Genomic DNA, 16,039 nt, shown 5'->3' on the forward strand with positions numbered 1-16,039 from the left:
AGATCCTAATCTGCATCTCTCGAACTTCATGGAACTGTGTGAGACTTTTAAAGTCAATGGAGTTAGTGATGATGCCATTCGTCTGAGACTGTTTCCATTCTCACTCAGAGAACGAGCCAAGAGCTGGTTGAATTCCCTGCCACCCAACTCTATTGCCACTTGGAATGACTTAGCCACGAAATTTTTGTCAAAGTTCTTTCCTCCAGCAAAGTCAGCCAAGTTGCGAGGTGAAATCAACAACTTCTGTCAGCAAGATAATGAATCTCTCCATGAGGCTTGGGAGAGGTTTAAAGATCTAATCAGAAAATGCCCTCATCATGGCATAGAGAAGTGGATGCTGGTTCACAATTTCTACAACGGGTTGGTTGGTAACACTAGAACTCTGATACATGCAGCAGCTGGTGGAGCTTTTATGAGAAAGAGTGCTAATGAGGCTTACGATCTATTGGAGGAGATGGCTCTAAACAATCAACAGTGGCCAACTGAAAGGAGTCAAACTAAGAAAGTAGCTGGTGTGCTAGAGGTTGATGCCATCACAGAGTTGACAGCTCAAGTTGAGGCCTTGACAAAGCTGATTGCAGGGCAAGCTAAACAAGCCCAAGTTATTTGTGAGATATGTGGAGGCAACCATGACTTTTCAGAGTGTCAGGCAGATGTGGATAATTTGCCAATGGATCAAGCAAAAGCCATTGGGAACTACTCCCAAAATAATAATTATGGGCACAACCAACAGGGATTCTACCAGCAGAGAAATCAGCCCCAACAAAACCAACAACAAAGTCCTAGTGGAAGCTCCAATATCCAAGCTGATTTATTGCTCCAATTCATGATGGAAACTAGAGCCTCTATTAAAACTCTAGAAACTCAAATGGAACAATTGGCTACTCAAGTGGCAAAACAAGCTCAAAGAAATTCACCTAGCACTAGTGAGGCAAAAGGAAAAGAGCAATGTAAAGGAATTTCCTTGAGGAGTGGAAAGAATTATGATGGGCCTGATGTGGTACAACCATTGAATGAAGAAGTTAAAGATCAATCAGCACCAACTCCAACATCAATAGAAAAGAAGGCTACTGATAGTCCTGCACCACAATAACAGTCTCCACCAGTCAGTATCGATCATCATGTGAAGATACCTTATCCTCAGAGACTCCGAAAGACCAATCTAGACAAGCAGTTCTCAAAATTTCTAAAGGTCTTTAAAAGACTACATATCAACATTCCTTTTGCGGAGGCCTTGGAGCAAATGCCAACTTACTTGAAGTTCATGAGAGAAATTTTGGCTAAGAAAAGGAAGTTGGAAGAATTCGAGACAGTGGCACTCACTGAGGAGTGCAGTGCAATTTTGCAAAAGAAACTACCGCCCAAGCTTAAAGATCCGGGTAGTTTCAATATTCCATGCTCTATAGGGGGTTCGGTGGAAACTAAAGCTCTATGTGATCTGGGAGCAAGCATTAATCTAATGCCTTTGTCTGTCTTCAAAAGGCTAGGATTGGGAAAAGCAAAGCCCACAACAGTGACTTTACAACTAGCGGATCGTTCTCTGACTCATCCTCGTGGAATAATTGAAGATGTACTGGTGAAGGTTGGTAAGTTTATCTTCCCTGCTGATTTCCTAATTCTTGATATGGAGGAAGATTCAACTATTCCCATTATTTTGGGAAGACCATTCTTAGCCACGGGGCGAGCATTAATAGATGTTCAAAAGGGGGAGTTAAAGTTGCGAGTGCAAGATGAAGAGGTCAATTTTAATGTTTTTGCCCCAACTGACATTCCTACATGCTGCAAGATTGAGGTGGTGAAGGGTTCTTTTGTTAAAACTGATAAGAAGAAAGCAAAGCCTAAAGAGCGACTTCGAACGATTCAGCGTCGTTGGAAAAGATTGATGTGTGGTAGTTCTGAAGGTGAGCTTACTCTTGTGCAAAACTCTAAAATCAACACTATTGGTGGTAAATTTTCTTCATTTAGTACGAGGGCTCTTTTGGATGCAAAAGGTGGACTTGATCCCTTCTGATGGGGCTCAGGTAAGTTTCTCTCAACCATAATTTTATTTTAACACATTGGGGACAATGTGCATCTTTAGTTTGGGGGGGAGAGATTTAAAATTTTTAGTTTTTTTGTTCAGTTTTTTTTCGTTTTTTTAGTTAGTCTTTGTTATTGTTAGTGTCATGTGTTGATATCTGAGCTGGAATATTGATTGAACTACTGTTATTTACTTGTGCAATGGATTAAAATCTTAATTGTGTGCTTGACTCATAACTTTTTGAATTAAATTGGATGTGTATTAGAAGGTTGTTCATGTAGATGTAAAACATTTATTTTTGACGCATATCACTTTTGTTCTACTTGGATTGTGGAATGTTGGCTTGACATGGAATAGAATTTGTTTGGCATATTCTCTTGAAGCGAAATCCTTGATGATTTTTGTTTGGAAAATGATTTAGGCAAATTTTCTTTGGATCGATTGAGTCTTTCAAGCCTACCTGAAAAGTTTTATCCTTAGTTTACCCAAAGTTGAGCCTTAGCCTATTTCGAAAAAAAAAAAAAAATCACCACTTAACTAAGCTTAATTCATTATCTTTAACTATTTTCATTCTCAACATACCTTATTATGCCATAAGCTTTTAAGCAAGTTTGGGGGGGATGAAATGTTGTAAGCGGGGGAATAATTTTGGCAGTAAGAGATTGAAAAAAAAATAATAGTTGTTATGTGTTGTGCCTCTATTGAAAAAAGAGAAAGAAGAAGAAAAAAAAAAGGGAAAAAAAGAGAAAAATGAAATGTGACAATTTTTTCTTGAGAATCAATTGTGAACAATGGGGTAGGCACATAGGAAAAAATATGCAATCTCTTACTATCTTCTTTGGGATGAAAGAATGGATAAGTGTGGGTGCTTGCTCGGTTAATTGTGCTTATGGTATAACGTAGCTTAAATGACTTGTCACCTACCCATGTACCTAAGCCACGTTGTGATAACCGTTAAAGACCTATTGATTCCAAATAGAAATTTGTCAACATTAGTGGAGAGAGGTATGTCATTCAAACTTATTGATCATGTGTTAGTGGGATGTTGGAAAGTTTAGAACAGTTGTGATATAGATGGCAATTGCGATGTTTTATGTTTGTATGAATTACTTACTTGTAAATTGCACATTCAAATTAGTTCTTAGAGTTGGCAAGTTGAAATTCTGGTTATTGATGGATTGAAGTTGTGCAGGTGGTGGTAACAGTTCAATTGTCGGAAAGTTTAGCTATCATTGTTAGTTTGTTTTTTAGTTTAGTCTTAGTTTACTCGGGGACGAGTAAAGAGTCAGTTTGGGGGAGTTTGTTAGGCTATTTTTAGCCTATGTTTTGGATCTAATTTATGTGCGTTTTTCGCTGTGTTGGGACGGAATTACGCTTGTTTTCTATGTTTTCAGGTTCTTTGGAATAAAAGAGGTCTCGGGTGCAGAAATTCGATAAAAGACGTGCTGAGCCGAAGAAAACACAATTTTTGAGTAATTGTGCATATCTGGCCGCGGCTAAACACAACTTGGCCGCGGCTAGATTTCGAAGTTTTACAAGGCTACAGTCGCCCCGGCGATGAAGTGTCTCGCCGCAGCCATTTAAGAGATACAGAGAGCATCCTATTTTGCCATTATCTCGCCGCGGCGAGAGGAAGCTTGGCCGCGGCGAGATCCCGTACGGACCAGGGGCATTTTCGTCCATCGAACCCTAAATTTTAGTTATAAATAGAAAACTGCGATTGGAAGTCAGGGAGAGCGATCAGAAACCCTAAAATACAGCTGAGAGCGGCAGGAAGAGCACAGAGATTGAAGTGAAGATCCAGAATTCATCCACCAACAGTTCTTTTCTTTATTCCTCTTTAATTTATTTATGTTGAATATTGCTATAGGAATGGTTATGGATTTGTTTCTGAACTAAATTTCCCATTTAGGGAGGATGATGATTATTGTTTAATGTTTTGCCTAGTTAATGTTTAATTACCATTCCTCAATTCTTGTTTGTGAAATTATCTTAATTTGTGTTTAATTTCATGTTTAAGATTGATCACCTTGTGCATGCTCTATGATCTCAATTCGAAATCTGAAAAGTGAGAATTGAGAATGCTAAAATTAAGATAATCGATGTTCTATGTGAAACGAAAGTATTTGCATGACTTATGCGACGAGTAGATTATTACTTAATGCTGATTTCATGTTAGTTTAATTAAGGAATTAATTAGATAACATGTGATTTAGAATCTAGAAGATCTGAAAGGAGCTAGGTTATTTCATAATCTGTCATTCACTTCAAGAATAGGATAGTAATTAAGCATTAATGATTTGGGTAAACAGCAACAGGATTCTCCTCCCTATTATCTCATCTTGCTCAACTTTCAATTGTGTTATTAAGTTTTCTGAATTTCTTTCATATTTTACTGTTTTTAAATCATAATTGCTTTCGATTTGCCGAATAGAATCATAAGTATAATTTAGTGGTATTTAATCCAATTCCCTGTGGGATCGACCTCACCTGTGTGAGTTTTACTACTTGATTGCGTATACTTGCGTAGTGTTTTTAAATTATAGCAACAACTTACACCTTGGATAAGTGTTATGTCCTTTCCAGGGTATTGGTAAAGTTTACTAGTATCGAATGTATGGAGTATACATTGGAAGGGACCGATATTGATCTTGGATAAGATATCATAAACTTACCGTTATATCTTTCTAAGTCAATATCAATGGTTGATCTTAGGTCTATAGATCTTAATCCTGATATGATTAGGTTCAGCTTAGTTGTACTATTTATGTTCTTCAAGTTATTTGTGGATGCTAACCTATGGTTTTGGCAGATATTTACGTCTTGGGAACATGGTAGTTCAATTGAGTGGGAGCACTGATCATAGATATGGAATCTATAACTTCTATAAGTATTTAGAAGTAAAACAATGATTTCCTTCAAGCTTGGCTGAATAGAGATAAATGATTGAGGCCTCATTTCAGTAATTATATTAGTTTACTGAAGTATCATTTATAGGTAGCTAAGTGTTTTAAGGATAAAATACATTGAAGGGTAGAACGGTAAATTTGTCCCTATTCAATGTAGATCATCTATAGAGGATCTTTGACTATTAGGATTGTAACAATGGATAATCATAACGTATCTATATCGTGGCACATATAGAGTGTTCTATATAATTGAGAGTGCTATTCAATTCCAAATCTATACTGGCACAAGGCGAAATTAATAAGTTAGAGAATTTACTTGGTAAATTCTAGATCTACTTGTTGAAAGCTCGGTTATATAGGCCCATGGTCCCCTCACTAGTTGAGATAATACTATTTGCAGACTCAATTAATTGATTTTAATTAATCAATTATAATTCTAAAATTAGACCATATCTTATTTATGAATTTTCACTAAGCAATGGCTTAATTGTGAAGAAAAGAAGTTTTGGGGTAAGTTTGTTAATTAAGAGACTTTGTATGGTCTAATTAATAAATATTATAAATAGAAATTTTATTTGATAATTAATTATAATTTTTAAATAAATAGTTTTGGAATTTATAGGATTGAATTGAAAAATATGGTATTATTGAAAGAAAAATAAGTGGTTGAAATTAAGTGGCGAAATTGTAAGCAGAGATTGGTCCTTTATATGGCCGACCCTAGTGTTGATTTTTTCCCAGTATTTTATTCTTTTTTAATCCATATAATTCAGCCCTGAGCCCTAGTCAAAACACTATAAAAGGAACATGATGCTCTCACTCATCCACTTTTGACAATTTAACTATTGCGTTCAACCTAGATGAGAGAGTTCCTTTTATAGTGATTTCACCGCCTTCATTGTTCTTCACCATATTCGAATCTTGAGTGATAGAGTGTCATGCCCACACATAGCAAGTCAAGTACTCAATCATAATGAGTAAGACGGTGGTAACCAAACCCGAAGGAGAGAAAGAGATCTAGGCTCAGATCTCATCGATCGCAACATGGAGGTGTATGTGGACGACATGCTTGTCATGTCCAAAAAGGTTGGGGGCATGTGAAGGACCTAGGTGAGTGCTTCAAAATCCTTCACAGCTACAGCATGAAGCTCAACTCCCTGAAATGCTCTTTTGGCGTAGGCTTGGGAAAATTCCCTGGCTTCATAGTCAACATAAGGGGAATAGAAGCGAATCTAGACAAGTTCTAAGCCCTTTTAGACATGAAGTCGCCACAACTGTCAAGGAAGTACAAATCCTAACTGGACGCATTGCTGCACTAAACAAATTTGTGTTCAAATCTATAGACAAATGTGTACTCTTCTTCAACATTCTTAGGGGCAACAAAAAATTTGAGCGGGTAGAGGAATGTGTAGATGCATTCTAGGAGCTAAAGAAGCAATTGGCCCAACCACTGGTGTTGTCTAAACCCCTAGACAATGAAGAGCTAGACATGTACCTAGCATACACAGAGCACACTGTGAGTGTTGTGTTGGGTTTTATGCCCTAAATAAAACTCATTACAATCTGATTAGTTATCAATTTAAGAAATTTGAAGTGATTGATATTTGCATGAATTCTACATGCTAATGGTTTAATATGTTTGATATGTTTATTACATTCATACACACAAAATCAGTTAAATCCAGATCATATGATTATTCACAATTACAGTATCGTCAACACAGTGGAATGTGATTGTGATCATATCAATCAAAAGTTTTGGTCCCTGTTTCATCAGTGTTATTGGATTTACACTAATGTGATAATCAGCGATGATGTGTACTTACACTTGGAGTAAGTGTTATGTTCTTTCCAGGACATTAGTAAAGTTTACTAGTTTCGAATGTATGGAGTATACATTGGACTGGACCGATATTGCAACTAAGTTAAGATATTACAAACTTACCGTTATACATATCTTTCCAAGTCAATATCAGTAGTTGATCTTAAGATTAAAAGAATCTAAATCCTGATATGCTTGGGCTCAACTCAGGAGTGCTATTCATGTTCTTTGATTTATTAGTTAAGCCTACTTTTGGGTCAGGGTGATACGTATATTTTGGGAACATGATAGTATGATTGAGTGGGAGTGCTGAACATAAATATGGAATCTATAGCTTCTATTGGTGTATAGAAGTCAAGTGATGATTCCCTTCGAGCTTAGCAAATAGAAGTAAATGGATGAGCTCTTGTTTAACTGACTAATTATTAGATCACTAAACACCATTTACAGGTAGCTAAGTGTTTTAAGGGGCAAAATACATTGAGGGGTGAGAACGGTAAAGAAATCCCATCTCGATGTAGATCATCTATATAGAGGATCTTTAAATCACAATAAGATTATAACAATGGTTAAATGAGATAGTATATTGATATCGTGGAACATACAATATGCTCTATATAAGTCTGAGAGTGCAATTCTAAGTTCTAAGAGTGGATTCAACGAAGAATTAATAAGTAGGAATTTACTTGGTAAATTTGGTTCACTTATTGGAAGCTCAGCATATAGATCCATGGTCCCCATTCTAGTTGAGAACATTCTGCTTGTAAGACTCATTAATTGATTCGTGATTGATCAATTATAATTCTAAAGTTAGACTATGTCTAATTTTATGAATTTTCACTAAGCAGGGGTGAAATTGTAAAGAAAAGAGTTTCTAGGTTTATTTATTTATTAATGGACTTTATATGTCTAATTAATAATTAAATTAAATGACAATATTATTTAATAATCTATTTTAGTTATTAAATAATTAGTTTTGGCATTTAAAAGGTTAGAATTGGAAAATTGGCGTTTTTGAGAAAATAGAGATAAAATTTGATAAAACTGCAAAATTAAGTGAGGCCCAATAACACACCATGGCCGGCCACTTAAATAGGTTTTTCAAATTAATATTTTCATTATTTTAATGCCAAATAATTCCTAACCTAAACCTAGTAGTTGCCTATAAATAGAAAGTGATGGCTCAGTCTCATAATATGCTTTCATTAGTAATCTGACAGAAATTTCTCTCTTCAGAAAAACTGAGCCTTCCCCACTTTCTATACCTGGCCGAAACCCTCTCTCTTCTTTTCTCCTTGATCAATTTCGACCCTAGTGAAAGAGTAAGTGCCCACACACAGCAAGCAGTAACTCAATCATAGATTGGAAGACTGTGAAGGATCAAACTTGAAGAAGAAGGACATTCGGGCTCAGATCTTGATTATACTCTGCTACAGAAAGGATACAAGGGTTAGAGATCTGAGTGGAAGGAGACATTAATTCCGCTGCATCAATGTAAGGTTTTCTTAACTTTATATGTGTTTAATTTATCGTTTTAGAAAGTTCATATTTAGGGTGTTTAAACAACATACTTGTGAGTAGATCTAAGATTCTGGTAAAATAACTCCAATATGTTGTCCTCACAAGAGAAGAAGGTGGTGTATAGCTTCCCGTATACTACATCAGCAAATGGCTAGTCGGCGCAGAAAGTCGATACCCACTCATGGAGAAGCTGACCTACTGCTTGCTCTTGGCTTCCAAAAAGCTAAGGCCCTACTTCCAGCACACCCCATAAAGGTGTACACCAATCAACCATTGCGGCAGGTTTTGCAGAAACCTGAAGCATCAGGCCGACTACTCAAATGAGCCATTGAGCTTGGCCAGTTTGAGATCAAATACCAACCAAGAATAGGCATAAAAGGACAAGACCTTGCAAATTTTGTGGCTGAGTGCACCAACTCAACTCTTGAGATCCCTCAAGACTCAGGAGAACAACAAGAGCCAGAGAAGAAGTGAGAGCAAGAGCAGCAACAAAATCCCAAAGATCTAAGATAGAAACTCCATGTTGATGGAAGCTGCACTAACTAATTGTTCAGTGCAAGCATTGCCATTACAACACTTGGGTGAAAAATGCATAGAGCAATCAAATTCGACATCAAGGCCTCAAGCAACAAGGCTGAATACGAAGCCCTAATAGTTGGCCTCAAGCTGGCGCATGAAGTGCGGGTTGACCACCTAGGCATATTCAGCGTTTCTCAACTAGTTGTGAATCAAGTCATGGGTGAATACATATGTCAAGGTGATAAAAGGTGGCCTACTTGAGTAAAATCAAAGACTTTCTAAGTCAGCTCAAAGGTTACACGATCAAGCAGATCCTCAGAGAACAGAATGCTATAGTAGATGCACTTGCCCGCCTAGCGAGCAGTACCATAGTTGACAAAGCAAACCTAGTGCCCATCTAGTTCCTAGAAGAACTTAGCATTGTTGTCCCAGAAGAGGTCAACATGCTGGATGACACACCAACATGGATGACACCTATTGCAACTTACCTCCAAACTGAAGCTGTAATACCCGGTAAAAATATACATATATTTTAAATTTTATTTGTTATACAATTTGTGTGAGAATAAATATTCATTTATTTCTACTAATAGTGAATAGAGACTATTGCTTAGAATAGTATTGATAGATTTCTAAACATAGTTGAAATTATAGTAAGTGTCAAGGTAAAATTATGGTGTTTTTACGAATTAGGATAATTACTCAATTAAACCCCAATATGAAAGTCTATTAGAGTTTTATAGATTATTTAGTGGGTTTAATCTATTGTATGAAGTGCATTAAATAACATTATAATGGAATTAATGTTAAAAAAATTCGTAGGTTTTGATAAATTCGCAGGATTAAAAACTGTTTTACTAAAATGATCATATCTAGAGTTTTAGAGCTCCGATTAAGGTGATTCCAGTGGCGTTGGAAAGATAATTCAAAAATCTATAAATTTTATAGAAATAGTTATATCATAATTCGGAATTTTTCTATGTGAAAACGGAGCCTAAAGTTACGAAATAAATGGCTTACTTTTAAAATTTAAAAATTTAGATATTTGTTGATTTAATAATATTTTAGCATTTTATTATATATTATTATTTTTAGTTAACCTAAACCTATCAGAATACGATATCTCATAATCTTTTTATCAAACCCTAAAGTATCATAGTTTTATTTTTCCTCTCCAAACCAATTAGTCAAAGCCTCATTCTTCTTCATGTTTGCTCCTCTCAAACCTTCCACAATTCTTCTTATTTTCTACCTTCATTCTTAAAGTTTTGGATTTATAATCAAGGCTTGCGGGCTTGAGACATCGAATAGAAATATGTGAAGAGGTATGAAATATTTTCTTACTCAATAATGCTAAATGTTATCTAGGGTTCGGATCTATTATATTTTTTCGTTTTCAGAAAAACAAGTTTCAGTAAAGTGACGATATCTCTCTTGATATTGATCTGTTTTTAGAGATTTTTATATCGTTGGAATGCTTATTCGATTTCCCATAAGTTTTATGAAGAAACTTTTTGTTAATTCGAAGTCATACTATGTCAAAAAGTTAGTTTTATTCAATATCATGTGATTCGTTTCTTGAATCTTGTTCTTGCAAAACTGTTTTGGTAAAATTGTAATATCTCCTTGAATATAATTTCAATTTCAAAGATTTTGGTATCATTGGAAAGGGAATTTAATTTCCTAAAACTTTGATGAAGATGTTATCTTCTAGTTCTGAACCATTCAATGTCAAAAGTTTGTATTTTTGCTAAGTTGTGTAATTCGTTACTCCATATTCTTTCTCAGAAATAGTTTCAGTAAAACAATCATAACTCCCTCAGTTTTAAGCCATTTTTAATGATCTTTATATCATTGGAAAGATAATAAAATTTCCTATAATTTTTATGAAGACAACTTTCACTGAATTAGTATATTTGTTGGTCAAAAATAGTGATCTTTCTGCTGTACTGTAAGAGTACGAATTTTAATGTTAGGGCCTTGAACCATGTGTTGTTATAGGTAGTAGTGACGAGATAACAAGTCTTAAGCAGTGGGATTTGAGGATCTTGTCCTCAACAAGAAAATTCAATGAGGTTCTTGGAGTAGCAAGAAGGTGTTCTTAATAACTGAGGTAAGAAGAGTGGACATCTGTGCACAGGGTGTATGTTGAAACATACAACTGTATTATGGGTTTGTATTTACATGTTTTATGGTAGATTGTTGTTTTATGCTAATGTTATTAGTGTGTGATAGTGATAAGACTTTTGACTGTTTGTGTGAGGATAGCACTTATAGGATATGTTTTCTACTGCTGGTGTGAGCATAGCACTGCAGGATATATTTTTGGCTGCTTGTATGGGTTTACTTGCAGGTTATCCTGTCATGGGTGAGTACAACTTGTGATAAGGGATTGCCCTATTGGATGCCGAGTGTGAGAACAGCACAAGGCAGGGCAAGTTACACTTCATGTCTGATCAACATGAGTGGGAGTAGATTATCGTATGTGAGGACAATGTGCGATAAAATACTATGTGTTATGTGTGTGAGTATAGCATGCATTAAGATTACATTGTGATATGATGTTATATTGTATTTGAGAATAGTATGTGATATGATATGTTGGTATATGTGTGCAAGTATGGTATGAATTGATTTGATGTTGTGATATTGTTATACTTATGACTATGTTATCTGGTTGGGGGGGGGGGGGTTATGTCCTACATAGCTCTTCTTACTGGGCGTTAGCTCACGGGTACTCTGTGTGCAGGTAAAGGCAAAACTATATAGTGAGGGTGGCGAGCTCGAGGCGTGGATTACATGTTAGGGGATTGTCACGATGTTTTGGTTTAAAAATATTTCATTTAAGATTATGATTCAAATAGTTTTTGTAAAGCTTTATATTTTAAGGTTATGAATAAATAAATGTTTTGTTTTAAAAATAATGAGATCTCATGCTTAGTTATTTTTCATTAAAGAAGTCTTTTATTGTCTTTATCTCAAATGGTTTTAAACGGACTAGCTAGTGTGACGTCGCGGGAAATCGGGGCGTTACAGAAGCCTTGGCAGAAGATAAAAAAGGCTGGCAAACTAAGAAGAAAACCTGCTAGGTACCTAATCCTAGATGGGAAAATTTACAGACGGAGTTTTTCTATGCCTCTCTTGAGGTGCATCACCAAAGCCAAAGCTGAATGACTTATGATATGAAGCCTTCTGCGGCAATCATACCAAGGGGCAAAGCTTGTCCAAAAAGATATTCCGACAAGGGTACTTTTGGCCAACAATGATCGAAGACTCAATGGACTATGTCAAAAAATGTGACAAGTGCCAAAGATTTTTGAAGATACCAAGAACTCCACCCAATGAGCTCACGATGATGTAGTCTCCTTGGCCCAGTGTGGGGGATAGACATAATTGGTCAACTTCTAAAGGGAAAAGGACGGGTATAGTTTGATGTTGTCGATGTAGACTACTTCACCAAATGGACAAAAGCTAAACTCTTGGCGACAATCACCTCTAAGAAGGTCCTTACGTTCATTTTCAAGAACATCATATGTCGGTTCAACCTTCCCTAGGAGATTGTGTCAAACAATAGCAAATAGTTTGACAGTGACATGTTCACTGATTTTTGCAATAGACATGGCATCATCAAAAGCTTCTCTGTCATGGGCCATCCTCAAGCAAATGGGCAGGTAGAAGTTGTCAAGAACACCCTCAAGGACACCCTGAAGTGCCTTGAGGAAGCAAAAGGCAAATAGCCTGAACTGCTCCCAGAGGTTCTCTAGTTGCATAGGATAACCAAGAAGGCAGACACTGGGCAAACTCCATTTGCTCTAGCTTATGGGTACGAGAGGATGTTGCCTTTAGAGCTAGTGCCATCATCTCACAGAAGAACAACCTATGACCAACAAACATACAACACCCTACTGGCAGAGTCCCTTGACGAAGTAGAAGAAAAAAGAGAACAAACCAACTTAAAGTTGCAGGCTTACCAACAAAAGGTAGCAAGGCACTTCAACAAACACGTCAAGAGCAGAAAATTCTTCATATGAGACATGGTGCTCTAAAGAGTGTTCATTCCTATAAACTAAAGATTCATCAGCAAGAGTTTTTGGACCTAACTGAGAAGGCCCTTATCAAGTTACAGAAATAACTAGTATGGGAGCCTACAAGCTGGGAAGGTACAATGAGAACATGGAGCTCGTTCTCCTACTAAGATACTGGAATGGAGAACACCTTTGCAAATACTACCAATAACCAGCTTACAAAACTCTACTCCAAAGTAGTGGTTCTATCTATTCAACATTAGAGTACAAAAAGCTCTAGCACCCACGACACTTCTTGGGCGTGGTCTCCCACTGTTCTTCAATAGTGGCCTCTGCTTCAATAGGCAAGCAGGGGTAGCCACTTGACATCTAGAAGCTAAATTAGTGTAGTATAGGCTTGTTGATTCAATTTATGTATGTTGCATAGCAATAAAGACCAATTAATGAATAATTGCAATATTTATATTCTGTTTATTTTGTCTATGAACCACATGCTCACAGATTAACTTTTCAAAGTTCTTCTCTTAGTTCCACATGCATACTATGATACCCTCGCAAGAGAGTACCCAGGCAAAGTCTGTGAAACTTAGTGAATAGCAAGTGACCAAGAGATTTGTCTGCATGGTCACTTGGGCGCACCCATACTGTACAACGCATTGAACTAGCATAAAGAACTTATGCAGAGAAATTTTAACGCTTAGTATAAGCTACTAAACCTGCCTCTAAGTCGTATATGCATACTTCGGCTTGGCAAAGTAAATCCGTACCCTTACTTGTCAAGGCCATAAGAAGATAGCCAGGGTTAAAGACCGCTTGGTCGGTCACACAATCCATGATAAAAAAGCAATATGATCAAATACTAGTAGTGTTAAAAAAACAGAGGGCTTATGGCCAAAGATACGAACATGAAGATCCTGGGGCTGAAAAATAAAGTAATGTTCTAAAAAGGCTCCAAGCCACATAGGACATAAAGTTTCAAAAGGCCATAGGCCACATGGAACGCAAACTGAGTAATGTTCCTTAGCCAAGATGCCACAGGCCTTAAAAAGCCACAGGCTATGGAGAACATGAAAATAGAGTCTATACAATACAAATATGATGTTGAATACTAATAAAAATTCAACCTACATGTGTCCAGGGGCAGTAAGAGCTGAATCTGGAGCCCCCAGGTGAGATCCACAGAGTCCAGGCTGGCCCCATCATCACTATGCTGGCAGGCCTAGTGGGCAACATCCTGGCCAGCCACCTCCTCCACTGGTGGGTCGGCCAGCACCTCCTCACGGGTACCCAATGATTACCCCTCTCAATAAGCAGCGGTCTAGTCTATCTCCATCCAGCTTTCGAACAATGCCCTCTCACGGGCCAGTGCTCTCTCCACAAAGGTTGGACTGCCCATGTATGACAAATCGGCTTTAGAGATGTGCAGGCGAAACTCGTAAGTAAGTTCAAAGGACAAGTCGATGTAATCTTCCTTAATGGCCTGCTGGCCATTGAGAGCCTCCTATAACTTCTTCTTATGTTCCTCAAGATTAGTTTGCAACCCAGAGATGAGAACAGCTTGCTTGATCCCTTGTCTCCAAAGTAGGGATGGAACTTCTGAAGAGCGGCACCAACTAAAATTCATGGTGCACAATTCCGCAAAGGCCTTGTGCCATAAAGTATTTTTTGGCATCCTTGCCCAACTTTGACATGGCTTTGCAGTTGGTGTCGCCCAGCCATTGGTGACCAAGCTGGCTGAAATAAAAGTAGCCAATTCTGCTCTGCTTTGGCCCAGATTTCAACTCAAAATAATAACCAATCTCGTAAGGTGTAGGTGGAGGCCAACCAAGCTCCCTTTACAAGACAAACATCGCTAATAGATATTTAATGCTTTTTGGCATGAGCTGTGTCGGGCACATCCCAAAGTAAGTTGCGACATCCAGAAAGTATTGATGGAGCAGCAACACCGCTGCTTGTTCTATGTGGCGCCCTGACCATGCCAACCAACCGAACGGGGAGTGTGCACCTAATAATTCTTGCGAGGAATCTCACAACGGACACCCCTACTATGCCACTAGTAATGACCTTATCAAAGGCCTCATCAGAGAGAGCAGAAGCTGGCGAAACCCACCTTGTCTTAGGTGGTTTCACATCCAATATCTTTGGCATGGGAGACTGCTCTAGGACATGATATAATCCTAGTACTGAAGGCGTGCCAAGCCCATTTAGAAAATTGCCTCAGGCGTCATAATGGCCCAAAGGATGGTCAGGGAGGATAGAACATATCCTATATCTCCTCTCCCTCACTAGAGCGACCTCTTCCAACTTAGATTCAGCATTGGAGCTCCCAGCCTTCGATTCCACCTCTGGCTCAGTATCGGTATGAGGCTGGGAAAACTCTTCATCCACTCTAATTCGACCCTTTGTGGCGACCATGGCCACATGAGGATCATACAGGGGTGCCTTACGCAAAGTTTGTTTCGTCCTTGCAATAAGTACGAGGTGAGCAGAAGACCTACACAGCTGTCACCTCCCCAATTCAACACCGAGCACTACCTGCATGGAAGAAATAAAGGGAGGTGAAAAACCTGACAAAGCTACAAATATATTCAAGTCAACGACACTCAAAGACATCTTCCAGGTAAAAAAAAAGTACAAGGTTGACCAACGACCAAGTATCGTCTTAGGTACAATTACCAAGACACATAACAAGTCCTAAGTTTCACAATAAACTATAACGGACTAATTATCTAGCCTTATACATAGTATCCAAGAGAAACCACACATAAGGCCACAGTTGTATATGCCTCCAAGGTCATCACAAGACCCTAACTATGGTCTAAAGAGGGAGAAAACAAGCTCCATGCTTGGAGCCTTGGCCTTGGCCAGCCAGGGTTCTAGGTTTGAGAGGCCAGCCAAACCCCAAGACCCAGCTTAGAGGTCGGTTAGGAACCCTAGTTCCAGGCATAGGCTAGCTAGCCTAGGGACACAGTCCCATGGCGGGGCAAACCCCATGAAAGCTACCCATGGCTGGCCAGGCTTCAAAGAAAGCCTCCTTGGCCGACCAGCATGTGCATGGATTAAAACACGTGATTTTTGAAGAACTCAAACATTTTCTTCATCTTCTTCATGACTTAAAGAGCCAAGAATCACAAAGAAGGTCAGATTAGTTCTTTTTCATCTAGAAATCATACATTGTCTATCCTAAGCTAGCATGCGGATTAAAATACCGAATGAACTACAA

At 37.9% G+C, this 16,039-nt stretch overlaps 1 non-coding gene across 1 annotated transcript; it reads right to left on the reverse strand.

The window, feature by feature from the left end:
* Positions 1-217: 217 nt before the first annotated feature.
* Positions 218-324, reverse strand: LOC115721456 (small nucleolar RNA R71). Its single transcript, XR_004012478.2, has one exon. It is a non-coding gene; the product is annotated as a small nucleolar RNA R71 (small nucleolar RNA).
* Between the last annotated feature and the right edge of the window lie 15,715 nt (positions 325-16,039).

Source organism: Cannabis sativa, chromosome 1, assembly GCF_029168945.1.
Source record: "Cannabis sativa cultivar Pink pepper isolate KNU-18-1 chromosome 1, ASM2916894v1, whole genome shotgun sequence".
Classification (NCBI taxonomy): Eukaryota; Viridiplantae; Streptophyta; class Magnoliopsida; order Rosales; family Cannabaceae; genus Cannabis; species Cannabis sativa.